The following is a 20,039-nucleotide window of genomic DNA, read 5'->3' as shown; positions in this document are numbered from 1 at the left end:
CACATAAATAATTTTAACCATGGTGATATAAACACAACAAGCAAAATGAGACTTCAGTGAGAAGAGGGGGTGGGGTAAGCTATGCTGAAGTCCTTGGTCTCTGTAGAGCAAATATTGCCTTAACTGGACACCCACTAGGATGAACACAAGTGCTTAAATTCATGGATAAACTTGCTAGACAGACATAGAAAATATAACTGACAAGTCTGAAAGCCAATTTTAGAAAAGTGAAATGCAATATTATAAACCACACAGAAGCCAGGGAAACAAAAAAGACTGTAGGCCTGATGAATTTCACATTCATTTGTCTCTCCCACCCCCAGCCTCTCTTCCTTCCCCTCCTTCTTCCCAGGGCTGTGGATCTAACGTAAGGCTGCAACCATAGGAAAAAGTGTGCTTTCACTAAGCTACATGTCAGGCCAGTTTCCTTAATTTTTATGTTCGAAGGTTCTGCCTAAGATGAAGAAACCCTGGAGGAGAATTAGTTACGGCTCTCAGTGCAACCATACGTGCTCTCAAGTCATTCATGACCAGTGACAGTTTGTCCAAGTGGAAGATGGTCCCAGGCGAAAGGCAAAGCCATTTCTCAGGCTCTTACAAATGGACTTTTCTTTGCCACATGTAGGAATAACTTCATAAATAAACCCCATCAAGCCACACTTAGTATTTAAAAAACAGCTTTTACTTCCCTCCACCTGGATCCTATCTGCTCTGTACTAATCTCATCTATAGGGTCCTTTGCTTTACGTCACCTGCACCATCATTCTAAATGGCCCCTCTCTTGCCACTTATCCCTGACAGCCAGGAGGGGTTGGGATTGGTTACACCAGGTGCCTGTCAACATCACAGATATGCACAGGGTACAAAACACTGCCTTAGGCCATATGGTATGTCCTTCTTTTTAATCTCTGCTACTCCAGGTTTAGATGTGTGAGATAGATGCTCAGAGTCCTGCAGTTGAGTGGCTTCAACTGGCAGTTTCCCGTTCTCTGCGGTGAAGGGTTTGAGGAGGTAGACTAGTATTGGCTAGCATATTGTGCCTCCCGATCCACTCTCCTTCTAAGTAGAAAGCCCATAGACGTAGATAATATCATGACAAGAGAGGCAAGTTGGATACACAAAGGTAAGCCTCAAATGTTTCCTCTCATCTGTGAAAGCTAGAAACACACACACACACACACACACACACACACACACGCACGCACGCACGCACGCACGCACGCAGCCGAGGATCTAGCAGGGAAGAGTAAGGGGATAGGGGGTGGTTGGGAGAGGGAGAAGAGGATGGGGGAGCACTTTAGGCCAGCTAGAGACCATCAAAAGAAGGACTGTATATGCCTGGAACTGTCACCTGCTTAACCTATTAATATATACAATTAATACATATTAATATTTATAGTGCAAAACAAAAGAAAATACAGCCAACAGGAAACATCTGGTTTTGTTTCACAGTCTCCTTCACTCAGACGAGGGACCTGACCAGCCCTATTTCTTTTCCCAGACATTCGGTGAAGAAGGCCTGGAACATCTGAGCCCGTGAAGCCTCCGGAAATGCACTCTAGAGAAAGTCTCTGATGTGCCTATAATAGGTCCCTGATAATTTACAATATTTAAATTCACGGAAACAGAATCTGTGTGAAACCATGACGGGTTTTTTTTCCATTTCAGACGGGGAAACAGCCACAGTGCAGTTAAATGTGCAGGCCTTGGTCAGAGTATGTATTCCTGTCCCCGAAGCTGGTTTGTGCGTGCGTACGTCAGCTTCTGTCTCTCCTCCTCCAGGCCTCCTGCCACCCTTTTCAGCACAGGTGCAGTACATCCGGTAGGAGCTGATGGTGCTGAGCTCATGTGGCAGCATCTTTGGGGGTAGGCATGATGGGGAGCCATGTTGCTGGCATGAGGGACGGGTCATGGAGTCAGCCACACCTGCAGTACTGCAGCTTCCGTTCCGAACAAAAAAACCCCGAGACAGAGGGTTGTGCCAAGCAGAGACCCTAGGCATGGCCTCTATCCTTGTAGCAGATGTTGCCCCTGGGGCAGGGGATAGGCAAGTCCCTTCCTTTGCCCATTTCATCTATCTTCGCAGTCTTTAGGGAGATTCCGTCTGAGAGACGTTCAACCTTGACCAAGCTCACACATCCAAGAACGGAAACAATCTTGCTCTTTCTGCTTGATCACCCAAGACACACTACCCCCAAGAGGGTTGCTGACCCCACCACTGCAGTTAACCCCAGCCTCCCAGAGCCACTGACCGTGGCCGTTGGGTCCCTCTGCTTCTCTCCAATGCATGTTACCATGATTCCTCAGAAGGTTGAGTGAAGGTGTTTTGCAGGGTCTGTGAGGCAGAACCCAGCAACTGTAAGATACCGGATGAGAAACGCCCGTGAGTTTGGTGCCCCCTCCCTGTTTCTTGGAATTTGGGACTGGGTGTTCTGGTCTGTGTAGTGCAGCTGGGTGTCCCTAGCCCCAGGGGATCTCTCACAGGGTGGAGCTGAACTACACAGCTTAAAACCTCCATCCCTAGCCAGATTTCAGGGCCACACCTTTTTATTAGATCAGGTATTTGCATACCTAAAGGAGGTTGTGGGAGTAAATGTATCTTTTAATTGACTGCTGTTCCAGGCTCTTGGGGGCCATACAAATGCATCAACACCCATCTCTTCCATCGGAAGAAAAAAACTATGGAGTGAGGCAAGGAATTGAACTCAGATCCTCTTGTTTGCACGGCAAGCACTCTTACCCACGCAGCCACCCCCCTCCCAGCCTTGTTCTGTAGCTTTTTAAATATGAAAATTGTAAATATTTACTACACAGTCTTGCCTCTATGATCTTGGCAAGTTGCTCCATGTGTATAGTCCAAACTGCTATGAAGCTAGGAGATAGAAATACGCTCACCACGTCAGAACGTTTCACCAATACTTTTTCTAGTCAATACCCCTTTCCCCTTGAGAATTTTGTTTGAAATGTACTTTTTGTATATTAAAAAATACTTAAAATGTCTGTGAGAGTCATTCATTTGGCAAAGTGGATCAATCATTGTAAACTTTTTATTGCTAAGCTGACTTATATTGAATGTATTTACCATCAGCTCTTTGACCATTACCTCTTGATAGACATTTGGGTTGCTTCTGTGTTTTAGCAAAAATGATACAACTATTATGGATGTACATGCATTATCTTCTTGAGAATCGAGTTCCTGGGTCATTTGGCACTTGTATATTTGACTTCTAAAAGTTACATACTTTAATTTTTTTTAATTTTTATTTTTTTATTTGATGTTTTATTTATTTATATTTCAAATGTTATCCCCTTTCCCAGTTTCCCCACAAGAAACCCCCTATCCCAATCCCTCCGCTTCTATGAGAGTCTTCCCCCACCCACCCACCCATCCACTCCCACCTCCCCGCCCGGGCATTGAGCCTTCACAGAACCTCTCCTCCCATTGATGCCTGACAAGGCCATCCTCTGCTATATATGTGGCTGGAGCCATGGGTCCCTCCATGTGTACTCTTTGGTTGGTAGTTTAGTCCCTGGGCACTCTTGAGGGGAGTCTGGGGGGCTTGTTAGTTGATATTGTTGTTCTTCCTATGGGTTGTAAACCCCTTCAGCTCCTTCAGTCCTTTCTCTAACTCCTCCATTGGGGACTTCATGCTCAGTCCAATGGTTGGCTTCGAGCATCCTCTTCTGTATTTGTCAGGCTCTGGCAGAGCCTCTCAGGAAACAGCTATATCAGGCTCTGTCAGCATACACTTCTTGGCATCTGCAATAGTATCTGGGTTTGGTGTCTGTATATGGGATGGATCCCCAGGTGGGGCAGTCTCTGAATGGTCTTTCCTTCAGTCTCTGCTCCACACTTTGTCTCTGTATTTCCTCCCATGAGTATTTTGTTCTCCCTTCTAAGAAGGACTGAAGCATCCACACTTTGGTCTTCCTTCTTCTTGAGCTTCATGTGGTCTGTGAATTGTATCTTGTGTATTCCGAGCTTTTGGGCTAATATCCACTTAACAGTAAATACCTATCCTGTGTGTTCTTTTGTGACTGGATTACCTCACTCAGAATGATATTTTCTAGTTCCATCCATTTGCCTAAGAATTTCATGAATTCATTGTTTTAAATAGCTGAGTAATACTCCATTGTATAAATGTACCATGTTTCCTATGTCTATTCCTCTGTTGAAGGACATCTGAGTTCTTTCCAGCTTCTGGAAATCATAAATATGGCTGCTATAAACACAGTGGAGCATGTGTCATATTTTTATTCTTTGAGAATTCCATGCATATACACAGATCCACCCATCTGTTCATCTTGTGAGGAGCTGCTAGGGCGTTTAGAAAAGTCATGGTGTCCACGAATTCTTACCAGTGGTGTAGGCGAGGAGGGGAGGCTCAGACATCGTAGTGTGGTTTGAATTTACCCGTCTGTGCTAACTAACAGTGTTGAGCACTTTTCTATGTACTTTCTTGTCCTTTGTGAACTTGGGGGTAAAGAAGTGTGCATTCAAGATTTTCACTTGTTTATTGATGAGTTGTATATGTTCACAAAAGCCAACCTCTCTTTCCACTGTGGGTTCTAGGGACTGAACTCAGAATGCAAGAGCTTCTACCTCAGAGTCACCTTGCTGGCATAAGCTGTTTATCTTCTGATTATCAGTTTGTTTGGAAACAACCTTTTGCTTCTCCCCCTCTTTCTCTTTCTTCTCCTCTTCTTCCTCCACTTCCAGCTGACCCCTCCCTCTTCCTTTTCCCCTTCCCTTCTTCCTTGTCCCTCCCCTTTCCTCTTTTTCCTCTTCCTTAAAGGGCTTGGAACCCATAACTCTGTGCATGCTAGGCTACCACTGTATCACCCCGCCCCACCCCTAGGATACCTGTATGTGTTCTGGTATTTCAGTGGTCAGATTACATGCGTTTTCCTTTTCTAATAGTGTCTTCTTTTGAAACTTGTCTTTGGATGAAGCCAGCTGCACTAGTTTCTCTCTTCCAGCTTATTTTTCTTGAGCAGAAATTGATATTTCTGTTTCCTTCTAGGAGCATTATGGCTTTATTTTTATAGCTTATGCCTCAAACCAATATAAACACTGTCAAAGTTACAGTGTGATTCTTCACAGAAACATACAAAAATCTTGAAGTTCGTCTGGACACAGAAGACTTGAATTATCAGCAAAACTAACAAATAAAAGTACTTATTATGCCAAATTTCAAATTATTATTAAAAGTCACAGTAACTGACATGAAACAGACACAACTACCAGGATAACACAATAGAGAGCTCAGAGTAAAGCCAGACAGGCTAGGTGATCTCTGAAAGAGGTGCCTTGATTGATTTTCATTATGAATAGTCATGCTGTTGAAAGAGTCTTAGTATGTACCCTGCCATACACCATTCCCTTTGAAGCCACCTCCTCTCTATATTGTATCTTGTTACCATAGATTTCCTGGTACTCCTTTGATAGGCCTCTAACCTAGTTGAGTTTTTATTAAGGTGATAAGACAGCAGGACCAAAAGCAACTTGGGAGAAGAAATGAGTTATTTGGCATATGTGTTATAGTCCATCAGCAGGGGAAGTCAAGTCAAGAAATAAAGGCAGGAATCTGGATGCAGGAACTGAAGCAGAGAGCATAGAGGAATGCTGTTTACTGGCTTGTTTGCCTGCTTTCTTATACACCTAATTGCCAGGGAATGACACCACCCACAGTGGGCTGGGCCCTTCCACAGCAATCAGTAAACAAGAAAATGCACCATAGCCTTGTCCACAAGGCCAATCTGATGAGGTACATTTCCTCAATTTGGATTCCCTCTTATTAGATGACTCTAGATAGTATCAAGACAAAAATCTAAGCCACACAGACGCCATTTCTAGCAGTGCCACACAAACATCGAGACAGTATAAAGGCAGTCAAGAGTTAAAACAAAGCTTCAGCTGTCTCCTCCCACTTTCCCCAAAGAAAAAACCATTCATCCGGGACACGTGTGTCCTTGATTATGGTGCTGCAGTTCCAGGGCATGTGAACAATGTCCATGAACTTGGCAAAGACAGGTGGGATGTTAGCGCTGCGTAGTGCCAGGCCCAGGGTGTTTAAAGAGGACACTAGTTTCTGAAGACAGAAAGCTCAAAGCTTTTGCAGTGAAACAACACCAACAAACCCAGGTTACAGAGAAGAATATATACCCTGACTCCAAAGCTTTAACAATAACAACAACAACAACACAACAACACAACAACAACAAGAACAATGACCAAAACCATATACTATGGCAAAACAATGGGAGGACTGTTCTCACACACTTGTCAGCTGTTAGGACAGTAGCCATTTTTAATTTTATTTCCTAATCATGACATTTATATAATATGCAAAATTAATATGCTCTATTTTGTAAGTCAGTTACAGACACGCTCTGCCACGCCCAGCATTTACATGGGTACTGGGGATCCAAACTTAAGTGCTCATGCTTGTACAGAAAGCACTACCTACTGCTCCATGTGTGCAGCCCCCAGGGGTTTGGCTTGTTTTCACAGGCTCAGAACACTTACATTAGTCTAGCGCACACACAATGCCTGTTTACACTGAACTACTGAATAGATCATGAGATGTATCAAATATCTGTATTTGAAACTGTTCACATCACAACACACTCTAGCCTGTGTTGTTCTCCTTATGGTTGATAGGGAGTTCTACTTCCGGTCACCATGGGAGAGGATTGGGACACACTTCTCTAGCTTTGGATGCGATTTAATCCCTAAACTGCTTGTAAGGCTTCCGTTGAACTCGCACTGATTCTGCATCGCTGTGAAACTGAACAACTGTAAGTTAGAGCATAAAGTTGAAAACCATCTGCATATAATTTATAGGTGGAATAAACTCTGAAGCACATGCTGCGAGTTTTAAAAGTACTCATACCATTTTAGAGAAATTAGGGTGAGAACACAGTTCCTCCCACACTGCTTATCAACAGTGCTTTTCTTCCCTTCTGTAGACCCAAGAGCATTTCTTAGCTTTCTCCTTTAGCTTCAAGGATGTCCTTGGAATTCCTAGTGCAAGCCCACTGGAGACGGTTGGCCTCGGCTTTCACTCATCTGAAATAGCTGTTTTATGCTCCGTTTTCTTCACTGGCTATCGGACTGTGGGAATGGGTTAACTTTGTTGTTGTTGCTATTTTCTCTTCAGGAGGTTAAAGACATCTTTCCACTGTCTTCTTTTCAGAGTTTTCATTTTCTACGATTTTAAACACTAAACTGCTAAATTTATGAATCTCACACATGGTTGGTAGAGCATCTCCAGTGTAGTCACCCCCCTCCAGCTCCTTCTGGATACAGTCCACATTTCCTTCTCATGTTCCCGTCATTTCCTTTCTTTTATCTTTCTTTCTTATTTTTAATAGCCAAGTCTGGTAAGTGCCACTAATGTCCTGTGGGATCAGCCACTGGAGCATGGCCAACTTAGCAAGGACCACACAGACCAAGATAACGGAGTCTCACTCCTCTAGCCACTGTTGACTGTCAGTAGCTCAGGGAACATCGTGGAAGAGGAAGAGGAAAGACTGTTAGAGTCAGAGGTCATGGAGGACAGGGTGTTTTTGGACACAGCAGGACTGCTGAACTCATTAGCCAACAGCAGCTGAGGCTGCATGCTTAAGAGTTGCTTAAGGTCAAGTCAGTGAGCATTCTATCATGGATAGAGGAGGGGCACCTGAGCCTTTATTGTCTTCTGACTTCTGTTGTTTCTGATGTAGCATTAGCTGAAGTCACATCAAGTTGTCCTCTTTCTTTCTTTCTTTTTTTTTTTTTTTTTTTTTTTTTTTTTCCCACTGCTGGTTGGGTAATGTTATTTTTGATTTTCAGGACTTTGACCATGAGGAGCCTAAGTGTGTTTTATTCTACGTGGCAATGCCTACCTCTGTAAGGAGTCTCTCTGTACCCTCATGGGTGGCTCCTACATGGGGCCTGAGTTGTTTGCTGAGCCCAACTGTGAGACATCCCCCATAGGAAACGTTGAAGTTACGGGAACTTGCTTGGAGTGTTGTAAAGGCATGGAACTGCAACATCGAATCAGAGATTCCTCTCGGCCCTTTGTAAATGCCTGGATCCTGCCCTTTCCCCTACTGACCCACATCGTCCTGTGGGTCACCTGAGCAGAACATCATCCGCATGAATGAAGGCACCCTGCTCCCATACCTTAACCATTTGGAAAAGGGAAGCCATTTAGATTCAGTCCCTAAGGATTTGAAATTGAGCCTTGGGGAGGTGAGGGTTAGGATGGGGAGCCACATGGACAGAGCCCACTGGGCGCACAGCTGATAAACAGCAGAGACAGAATTCAGACATGGGTGCCAGGCTGTACTTTCCCTTCTGTTCCTCAGTCCCACCTGGCCCTGCTGACCACCAAACACACAGTCCCAGGGGACCTTTTGTGAAATCCGAGTTGTCCTGCCAGTCATCGGTGAAGCAGCTCTGTCATTGGCTCAGGATGGGAAGGGCAGGCATCTGCTGACTTCCCACTTCTGCTTTCTCCAGGAAATGAAGAGAAACCCAGCACAAGTGATTCATAATGAAACACTGTTGTTGATGGCTGCCATGCGAGGCCAGGTCTTGTTCTGTTCCCCTGAGCTGAGCCACTGGAGGCTGGAGATGGAAGCACCCACACCATGTGACATCCTCAGACTTTGACTGCCATCCCTACAGGTACGTCTTCCTGCTCTTGGACAAGAGATCAGCCAGGTGGGGGCTGTTTGTTGTGGTAGAATACCCGACTGCCTCCTGCAAAGACAGCTGTGGAACACATGTGTGACCATCCGTACCTTGTCTGAATCCTGGAGTGGCAGAGAGGAGGGATGAGTGTCAGGAAGTGATCGGTGAGGGAGGTCGTTGTGGTCAGTGCCTCTCAGCGCCCTTGTTGCTAGAGGGCTTTGTCACTTGTGAGCTTTTGCTAAGCTGACTTGGCACTAGCTCATTCCTCACTCTTTGGCTATGGGTCAAGTCCCTTCTTTAGGCTCTGCTGAGACATGGGAGTCTGTCACAGCTGGGGAAAACTAACTCTGGCTTGTGCTGCTGTCAAGGTATAGAGCGGGGCACTGACTGAGACAATCCCCTCTTAGTCCTGGTGTAGCTTCTGAAGGGGTGGACCACCTACCCCGGCCTTCAGGGTGGTTGGGCAGACCTGGTCTTGCCATTCGCTGGCCCCACCCTTGCCTGCCCCAGGATCTGGTAAAGTAGAAGTCTCTGAAGATGGCACTTCTTCACCTGAGTTGTCACACTCAACCTTTGAATGCCAACATTTCTGTATAAACAGGAACATCTGGGTCATTTAAGATTGATTCTCTTCTCCTTCAAAACTCAGCCTTCAAGAACCTACTCCTTTGTCCCAGTCTCTCTGAAGTGATAACTGGGCATCATGTACTACCTTTCTAGGGAATATTTCTAATATAATTTTTATATTTTTATCTATTTAATTGTTCAATGAACACTCAAAACTGGTAAAGAGACAATGAGCAAATGGGGGCCCATAGTGCCCTGTGCAGTGACATAAAGTGGGTTGGTGGTCAGTATGCAAGAAGGACAGGGAGGGCTCACATCTGCTGAGAGGACACTGAGGGAGCCCAGGCCTGCACCATGGTTTCTGAGGATTGCTCTTAAAAGCTTTCAGGAAGGCTTAGAGGCCAGTGTGGTGCCTTGGGGTAAAGGGTGTCCTGGGGACTAGCCAGAGAGTTGGGTGTGGGCTCAAATGTGGGACTTTTTTTTTTTTTTCTGTCCATCCTGGGTGTCTGGTATGAACTCCTATGATCCAGAAGGAACTTTCTTTTTGTTTTCTTAAATAAAAATTATTTTATGATCTTGTGTATATAGGTGTTTGGCCTGCATATACCTCTGGGTATTACCTGGATGCGGTGCCCACAGAAGTCACAAGAGGGCATTAGACACTCTGGGGCTGGGGTTACAGATGGTAGTGAGTTACCAATGTGAGTGCTAGAAGTTGAATCCTAGCTCTCTAAAGAGCATCCACTGCTCTTAACAGCTGAGCCATTCCCCACCCCAGAGTCATGGTAACACTGAGTAGATGGAGGAGTAGTTTAGAAAAGGTACAGAGAGCAGAGGGATAAGAATAACTAGACCCCATGTACTGACACCGTAGATCAGTTGTTAAAGAGCACTGCCATTTTGAGGTCCTTTGTGCACCCACCCTTCTTTTCTGCAGAGGAAGTTGTCATCCCAGCTTTGGGATTATTGTTCCCTTGTTTTTATTTCTGATTCCTCCAATATCTCTAAATTATTTAATACATCCCTGGTAGTTGAATGAGAATATCCTCCATAGGCTCATATATTTTCATACTTGGTCCCTAATTGGTGGAAATGTTTGGGAAGGATTAGGAGGTGTGGCCTTGTTGGAGAAGGTGAGTTACTAGGGGTGGGCTTTGAGGTTTCAAAAGTCTCCTCCCTGTGTTTCTAGTATGGATGTCTCTCTTTGCCTCCTGGTTCTGATTTTAGACTCTCAGCTGTTTTCTGCCACCATTCCTTTGCTCTGACATCATGGATTCTAATCCTCTGAACCTGTAAGTCCTAAATTAAGTGCTTTCTTTTGTAAGTTGTCTTGGTCATGGTTATTTTATCACAGCGACAGAAAAGTAGCCAAAACTAAACATGGCTTTATTTTATACATTCTTGAACTTAGCCTGAAGTTAAGTACACACACACACACACACACACACACACACACACACACTGTACTTACTGTATGCATGAATGTGTGCATATGTGTGCAGCTGCACATACATGTGCATGCACATGTAGAGGAAAGACTTTGATATCATATGTTTTTTTCTCTATTGTTCTACATCTCTATCTTTGAGACAAGGTCTCTGAACCTAGAGCATGCCTCTTTGAATAGATTGGTTGACCGTAAGCCCAAGGAATCTGCCTCTCTTTGCCTCCCAGATCCAGGGATGTAGATCTGTGCTGCTGTGCTAGCCTTTATGTGGGAGCTAGGAAACAGAACTCAGCTCAGTATGTTTACACAGCAGGCAATTTTACCTCTGCACCACCGCTCCAGCATGAATTAAACATTATTGAAGACTTGCTTAATTGTCTCAAAGCTATGTTTTTGAAATTTGTTTGTATTGCTGCAAACCCCTTTAATTTGTTAATATCTAATTCGTGTAACATTTATTACATGAACATAGTTCTCTGAGAGCCCGATGATAGGCAGGGTGAGATATTTCTAGTTGTTTTTGTCCTATTACAAGCAGTGATACTATGGCTATTCCTTTACAGCATGCTAGCATATATGTACTAATTTCTCCAAAATGTATAGTCTAGAAATAGAATTGAGTCATAGGCAAACTTATCTTCAGCCTTAGTGTGTGCTCTGAAGATCGGCTCCAAGACACCTCTTACACTCATCTGCAGATATTCAAGTCCATTCTACAAACTTGCACATTATATGCATGTTATCTACGTATCATGTTCCCCCCCACCACCCATAGCTGAATCCACAGGTGGGGAGCCTCAGACCTACCATGTGGATCATTTTACTGAACCATCAGCAGCAACATAGCTGCTTCTGTTCCACATTTTCACCAACATTTGATTGTAACAATATTTAAAAAAGCACTTCAGTCTTTCATTTCATTTATTGTCTTTTATCCAGCTGAAAATTAATTTTCTCCTGTTCAGTGTGGGTTAAAATATGTCTTTTTTAAAAATTGTTTTTGAACTTTTTTTTTGAGATTTTTGTATGTAGATTATTCCCACATTCCCTTCAAACTCCTGTCTCCTCCTTTCCAAAATCTATGCCCTCTTCTTTGTTTATAATTGCTATATATGTATGAGCATGTGTGTGAATGCATGTGCACACACACACACACACACACACACAGAGAGAGAGAGAGAGAGAGAGAGAGAGAGAGAGAGAGAGAGAGAGAGAACCGACTTAGTACATTTAATGTTGATCCTATGTACATGTGCCCAGGGCTGACAACTTATGATTGGTGACATCCTATGAGAGAGTGCATGCCTGAAGAAAACTGTTCTCTGTCTCTCAGAGCCATTGACGACCTATAGCTCTTGTTGTAGGGTTGGAACCATTTGGAATTGTCCCTCTCTTTGCTGGCATGTCTACTGGTGTTGCCATTAGGCTGGTCCCACTCAGGCAATCTTACTGTTCAGATTCGTGCGTGTGTTTCCTCATCATGTCTAGGGGACACTATCCAGCACAGATACTCTCTCCTCTGCCTCTTACAATCTTCCCACCCTCTCTTTCGTGATTTCCCCTGAGCTTTCAGCCTTCCTAGGCTGCATTGTAGGTGTATCAGTTGGCACAGGGCACCTCATGATCCCTTATTCTCTGCATTTTGATCAGTGATAGATTTCTGTAATAATCTTTGCTGCAAAAAGCAGCTCTATGATGAGGGGTGAGAGCTGCCCTTATCTGTGGGTGTAAATATAAGTGTTTAGAACTTAGTTAGAAATCGTACTGCCTTAAGAAATGACAGTAATTTAGCTGTTTTTTCATTATATAAAATTCCAGATGAGCATCTATGCAGTGCTGCAGCGCTGTCCTAGGTGAGCACCTATGCAGTGCTGCAGCGCTGTCCTAGATGAGCATCTATGCAGTGCTGCAGCGCTGTCCTAGATGAGCACCTATGCAGTGTTGCAGCGCTGTCCTAGGTGAGCACCTATGCAATGTTGCAGTGCTGTCCTAGGTGAGCACCTATGCAGTGCTGCAGCGCTGTCCTAGATGAGCACCTATGCAGTGTTGCAGTGCTGTCCTAGGTGAGCACCTATGCAATGTTGCAGTGCTGTCCTAGGTGAGCACCTATGCAGTGCTGCAGCGCTGCCCTAGATGAGCACCTATGCAGTGTTGCAGCGCTGTCCTAGGTGAGCATCTATGCAGTGCTGCAGCATCATTCTAGGTGAGCATCTATGCAGTATTTGGGTGCTGTGTCTCTTTCTTCTCCAGTGCCATATTAATGAGATGCTTCCATTCAGTCAATCACAAACATCCAGCACATTCTCACTCCTGATTTCTTCCCACCCTCCCACTGTTTCCTCCCCTTCCCCAGATTCTCTCCCTTCCACTTCCACGTCACTTACAAATACTTGTTGGTTTTCCCACGTGGATAGTTAAGGTCTACCATTACACAGAGCCCTGCAGTTAGCTCACCATTTACCCACACCTCTGTTAACAGCTGTTTTGTCAATCTGTCTGTCATCCCCAGCCCTAAGCAACATTACTTACTGAAGGTTTGTTTATTATAAATCATCATATATGGAAAGAAATTTGCAGTACTTTGTTCTTTCACATACATTTTTAGAATCAGATTATGGAGCTCAACAGAAGAGCAAAGCTTATGTTCAAATGAAAATAGAATTCAGGGAGAATTCTTGTCTTTGTGAGGACACCTCATCCAGTTCACGACCACGGTTTGTCTCCCTATACAATTAGGTTTTTAAACATGTCTCAATCAAATTTTATACTTTTTCTCCTAACAGCAGTGCGTCTTCTGTCTAGTGTGACTCCTACCTGGCTTTAATTTTACATCATTTCAACATTACTAAACAAAAATGTTTGTGCTGTTGTTGATACGCCCTGGCATATTATCTAGGAGTTGTTTTAGCTCTTATCTGAAGAAGAGGTTATAGTAGCGGGGAAAGCAGGGCTTTGGAGTTTGTGCAATAAACTCCAAACTGTAGGCTGGGGTGATGGCGGCTTGCTGCAAACTGATAGAAGGGAAGATAGAGTGAGTTGGTAAGATTTTAGACACTGTTTTGAGAGTGGAGTTTGAACACTTTCTGTGTACAGACTGTGGGAGAAAAGGCAAATGAGAGATGAGTGCAGAGTGTCAGGGAGACTGGGGTTGCCCAGCACAGAGCTGGGCCAAGGGCATAGACGAAGGTGTGGGAGGCAGTGGTGGTTCAGGAACAGGAAGGGGGAGACAGACATCTCTCCCAACCAATCAAGTGTTGGCCCCACCCACCCCCAGCCCCACTTCATATTAACAAAACAAGGCAGTTTGGTCACCTGGAGAGGGAGGAGATTCCAGAGTGCATCATGGTGGGGCCATCACTCATTTTATTTACAAGAAATGCAACACTTTTGCATGTGTTATCTCCCTCTAAGTTCATAGCACAAACGTTCAGATGGAATGGTGTTTCCAGATTATATCCCTAAGTCTTTGGCTGTTGGTCCCATCTGAAGCTCTTGCACATGCACATGTTAAAGTCTTGCATCTCAAGGTCTAGATCTGTAGCATCAAATACAAGAAATGCCATATTTAAAATGTGGGCCAGTCCAAATAGAGATGTGCTGTAAATTGGAGATGCACAAAAACACTCAAGGATATTATGAATTAACATCAAAAATGTGAAGTGTTTTATTAACACTTAAAAATGTTGGTAACTAATAAACTATTTTGGACTTGTAATTCTAGAACCAAGCATCTACAAGTTTCTAGAATCTACCTCCCATACCAAATGCCAAGGATGCTTAAATCATTTATGTAAAATGTGATAACATTTGTGTACAATCTATTCACAGCTCCCATTTACTTTAAATGGTTGTAAGAATACTTAAAATATCTAATCCACTGCAAATGATATGTAAATAGTTGTTATACTGTATTAATAAGTAAGCGATGACAAGAAAGTTATACATGCCTATTTACAGATGCAAATTTCCCTGTACTATTTCCATTCCAGATGTAGAACTTGCAAATATAGAGAGCCTACTGGGAAACGTATTTTAAAGTGAATTTAATCTATTTGTTTTAGTTTTTTTTTATTTTTATGGTGGCTACCAGAAAGTATAAATTACACACATAGCTTAGGCTCACTGGCTGGCTTTATATTTGTACTGCTTATCGCCTGTCAGAGACAGGGTAATTCTTGTCCCATGGCTTCTATGAAGGATTTTCCAGAGAAGTGCAAAGCTGCCAGCCCCACTTAATTCTAAGAAAGAAAGTATTGATGCTAACAATGGAGTTAGGGTCACAGTAACCAGAGAGTGTATTGGAACTCATACTCATCTGAACCCCACACTAGATTAGCTTCACCCCCATTCTATAGAGGCTCAGAGTGGAGCGGGAGGGGGAAAGGGGATGGGGAGGAAGAAAGGGAATGAGGGAGGGAGGGAATGAAAGAGGGAGGGAGTAAGAGAGAGGGGGGAGAGAGAGAGGGAGGGAAGGAAGGAGAGGAGAGGCGAGAGAGAGGGAGAGGGAGACAGAGAGAGGGAGAGAGAGAGAGAGAGAGAGAGAGAGAGAGAGAGAGAGAGAGAGAGAGAGAACCTTTTGCCAGGAGACAGTGACTGGGCTGGGATTTGATACTTGTCATATTTGATTTTAAAGCCTGTGCATTTTGCATCAGACAGTGCTACCTCTGTTGAAGGACTAAGATGTCTCCATAGTCACTGTGGCAGAACTGTGAAGCTTCTCTTCACTTTGGTCAGATGATTAGCCAGACCATCCTTTAAGAATTCATAGTCTCAGATGATGTGAAGGAAACAAATTTCCTGTGGTAAGGGTCTCTCTGCCAGTCTGAGCACTAGGTTACTGGGCCATGGGGGAGGCAGTTCAGGTAAAGGAAGAGGACGATTCCTGGGAATTCAGCCTGATGATTTAAGAAAAACATCAGGGTATCATGTGTTTATGATATCATGTGGGGAGTTATACAATCAAGCTTTCTTACCTATCAGTTATACACTGTGCTTGTACTGGAATAGAGCATGCACAATACATTTTATCCTGTTTCCTACTTCAACACAATGAGAAAACTTTCTGAATGCATGTTGACTAATCTTAAAAAATAATACATTAATATCAGTTTTAAATACATATAAGACATCCTTAAGGCTAACTATTCCTCCCCAGCCCACCCTCTGCTCTTCCTTCCCACCCTCTCTCCACTTAAGTCTCCCTCTTCATTATTCAGCTTTCCTCTTTGTATCTTCAGAGTTACACTGTGACCCTCCATGAAGACCTTTTTTTCCCTCTCTCCGCATCCATGGTTTCTTTCTAGTTTCCTGGATTCCATAAGCACTTCAAATTAAAAACGTAGATGAAAGGATTTGCTACTAAGGTCCACGTGTGAGAATGTGTGATGCTCGTCTCTCTGGGCCAACCTGATCTCACTTAGTGTAAAGCTTTCCTACTCAACCATTCGCCTGCACACTTCAGAATTTCATTTTTCATTACACCCAAATAAAATTCTTTAGCTAGTCGTTGGTTGATGGACTGCTAAGCCATTTCTGTGTCCTTGCTACTGTGGATAGAGCACCGGTGAACAGGAATGAGCCCGTGTCTCCAGAGCAGAAAAAAGTCTATGCCTAGGAAGTTGTACAGCTGTAGACCTATCTAGTTTTTGGCAGAACTTCCACACTGACTTTCATTGTGGTTGGCCCAGTTTGAACTTCCACCAACAGTGAACAAGGGCTCCCCTCCCTTCCCCCACCATCTCTAGCACTGGTTGTCTTTGGCTTTCTTAATTTTAGCCATTCTGACTGAGGCAAGATGAAGCCTCAGGCTGGTTTTATTTTATTTCCATAATGGATGGTTGAGGATGGTGAACTTTTTTTTTTTTTTTTTAAGTTTTGTTATAGATTTAGGTTTTACTTTGAGTAACTGAGAAGGTATTAGAGCGTTTTGCTAGAAAATAACCTGTTGTGACAGTTTGAACAAGAGTCTTCTTGATCACCGAGTCTTCTGTGACTGGACAGGTAATGTAGACAAACCATAGAGGAAAGCAGAAAAACCAGATGAAGGCAAGTTGTCAGGTGGGAGACCATGCTAAATGTTAGGTTCCTATTACTTATGCAATTACCAAACCTGCATCTGCCGAGCATGCTCCAGTACAAAAAGAGGGGGGTAAAAAGAGAGAAAGAATAAATAATGCTGAGTGCCACCAGGGGTTCACCCCTGAGCCCTGCCACTTGGGATTCAGAGACAGTAGAGCCATGAGTTCTGGGTGAGTCTCAGCTACACAGCAAGAACCTGTTTTGTTTGTTTCTATTAAAAAAAAAACATGTAATGTATATTTTGTTCCCCTCCCCAAACTTTTTCCAGATCTTACATACAACTCTATTATCTCAACTCTCTGTCTCTCTCTTTCTCTTTCTTTCTGTATGTTTTTCTGTGTCTGTCTTTCTTTTCTTCCCTTTCTCCAACCTCTTCCTTCCCTTCTTTCCTTCCTTCCTTCTTCCTTCCTTCCTTCCTTCCTTCCTTCCTTTCTCTTCTTTCTTTTGTCATTTTATATCCCAATAGCAACCGCCCTCTCATCCCAGCCCCCCCTCCACAGGGAACCTTCCCCCATTCTCCTCTCCCCTCCTCCTCTGAGAAGAAGGAATATCCTCCTGGACAAATCCTCAACACCCATCCCCTCCCCAGCACATCATTTCTCTGCAGGACTAAGTGCATGCTCTCCCACTGAGGCCAGACAAGGCAGACCAGTTAGGGGAACAGGAGCCACAGCCACAGATTCATGGCCAGCTACTGCTCCAGCTGTTGGTGAACCCACATAAGGACCAAGCTGCATATCTGTCACATATGTGTGGGGGCTTGCAGGGGCGTGTAGGTCCAGCTCATGCTCACTCTTTGATTGGTGGTTCAGACTCTTGAGAACTCCTAAGGATCCAGGTTAGTTGACACTGTTGGCCTTCCTGTAGTGTCCCTGTCTTCTTTGAGCCCCTTAATCCTTACCCCAGCTCTTCCAGAAGACTGACTCTCTTAGTTCCATCTAATGTTTTGCAATGGTTCTTTGCATCTATTTCCATTGGCTGTGTCCAGCCTTCACTGGACCAAGGACTTTCTTGCCCACCTATGCCTGACACTGTCATCCTCCCTTACATATACAGCTGGAGCCATGGGTCCCTCTCTATGTGCTTCCAGGCTGGTGGTTTAGACCTTGAGAACTCTGGTTGGTTGGTATTGTTGCTCTCCCCATGGGGCCACAAACCCTTTCAGCTCCTTCAGTCTTCTCTCTCACTCCTCCATTGGAAACCACATGATCAGTTCAATGGTTAGCTGTGAGCATCCACTCTGTGTAAATAGGCTCTGGCAGGCCTCTAAGGAAAGAGCTATATCAGGCTCCTGTCAGCATGCACTTCCTGGCATCCATATCAGCGTCTACCTTTGGTGACTGCACAAGGGATGGATACCCAGGTGGAGCAGTCTCCAGACGGCCCCTCCTTCAGTTTCTGTCCCACGCTTTGTCTCCATATTTGCTCCCATGAGTATTTTGTTACTCCTTCTAAGAAGGGCCAAAGCACCCACACTTTGGTCTTCCTTCTTCATGAGCTTTATGTGGTCTGTGAGTTGTATCTTGGATATTGCGAGCTTTTGGGCTAATATCCAATTATCAGTGAGTGCATACCATGTGTGTTCTTTTGTGATTGGGTTACCTCACTCAGGATATTTTCTACTTCCAATCATTTACCTAAGAATTTCATGAATTCATTGTTTTTTAATAGCTTAGTAATATTCCCTTGTGTGAATGTACCACATTTTCTGTATCCGTTCCTCTGTTGAAGGACATCTGAGTTCTTTCCAGCTTCTGGCTATTATAAATAAGGCTGATATGAACATAGTGGAGCATATGTCCTTGTTATATGTTGGAGCATCTTCTGGGTATATGCCCAGGAGTGGTATAGCTGGGTCCTCAGAAAATGCTATGTCCAATTTTCTGAGGGACCACCAGACTGATTTCCAGAGTGGTTGTACCAGCTTGCAATCCCACCAACAGTGGCAGAGTGTTCCTCTTTCTCCACAGAGAATGGTGAACTTTTAACAATATTTCTCAGCCATTTGTATTTTGTCTGAGAGCTCCCTGTTCAGTTTCATAGCTCGCTGTTTAATATAGCTGTTTGTTTTCTTGATGTTTAGGGCTTTAAATTTTTTTGTACCTGTACATTCTAGATACAAATCCTCTGTCAGATGTACATCTGGCAAAGCTTTCCTCCCATTCTCCAGGATGCCTCTTCAGTCAGTTACTGTTGCTGCAGCAGCAGAGAAGAGTTTTAATTCTATGTAGTCACACTTGCTGATTGCTGGTCTCATTTCCTGGGCAGTTGGGTCCTGTTCAGAAAATACCACCTGAACCCATATCCCAGTGTACTCTCTACTCTTTCTTCTAGAGGTTTTAGAGGTTGAGGTCTAACACTGAGATCTTCGATCCATGTGCAGCGTGAGAGGTAAGGATCTGGTTTCATTTTTCTGCAGGTTGAAATCCAGGTTTGCTAGCACCATTGTTAAAGATGCTGTCCATTCTCCAATGTGTATTTTTGAGATCTTTTCTAAAGATGCATCTGTCATTACATCGAACTATCTATGGGTCAGTTACACTGATTTCCCCCCACTCCATGTGTGATTCCCATCGTTCTGTAGAATAACTTGACATAAAGGATTTGTCTAGCAGCATCTTTATTGCTCAGGATTGATCAGACTACTGGAGGTCTTCTGTGCTTCCCTATCAATTTTATCAAATTGATCTCATTAGAGAGATTTCTTTGTGCAGTGGGCAATGGTTAATGCAGAAACTCACAACTGATCAAAGTGAAGAGCATACGTGTCTGTGGAGTGTTTAACCATACATGGGACATCTCTATCACACGTCCCCAAGGTGCAGGGATCACTGCTGAATGGGGGAAGAAGAACTGTAAGTGTAAGAGAGCTAGGAGGATCAGAGTGAGCCAGCGTCTTCTGGATACAACAGGACCACTGCACTCATGAGCCAGCAGCAGCTGTAGTTTCCGGTACAAGATTAAGCCAGTGAGCAATTTAGCGTGTGTGTGTGTGTGTGTGTGTGTGTGTGTGTGTGTGTGTGTGTGTGTGTATGATGTCCATAAGCTCTGATGCCTGAGGAGCTATGGTCAGCTGATTGTTCCTGGGGGAGGGATAGTCAGGTTTGTTTTTTTAAGGGTGTGGCTCCTGGTAAGTCTGCCACACTCCAGTGGGTCATGCCACATCCAAGAGTATACGGACAACATAAACTGGACTGGATCGATAATAAAAGACATAAAAGAAATGGGAAGGAAATTGGAGTGGGATGAGGTGCAAACATAATC

At 44.0% G+C, this 20,039-nt stretch overlaps 1 protein-coding gene across 4 annotated transcripts in view; it reads left to right on the top strand.

Annotated features, from left to right (window-relative positions):
* Positions 1-8,523: 8,523 nt before the first annotated feature.
* Wdfy4 (WDFY family member 4) overlaps positions 8,524-20,039 on the top strand; it is a 228,359-nt gene continuing 216,843 nt past the window's right edge. For all 4 annotated transcript variants that reach the window (XM_076931448.1, XM_076931447.1, XM_076931449.1 and 1 more), the window contains exon 1: positions 8,524-8,677. The gene's annotated coding sequence lies outside the window, so the exon portion shown is untranslated. The remainder of the gene's footprint in view (positions 8,678-20,039) is intronic.

The sequence above is a fragment of the Arvicanthis niloticus genome, chromosome 3 (genome assembly GCF_011762505.2).
Source record: "Arvicanthis niloticus isolate mArvNil1 chromosome 3, mArvNil1.pat.X, whole genome shotgun sequence".
NCBI lineage: Eukaryota > Metazoa > Chordata > Mammalia > Rodentia > Muridae > Arvicanthis > Arvicanthis niloticus.
The sequence above is the reverse complement of the archived record's forward strand: the minus strand, read 5'-3'. Positions and strand labels throughout refer to the sequence as shown.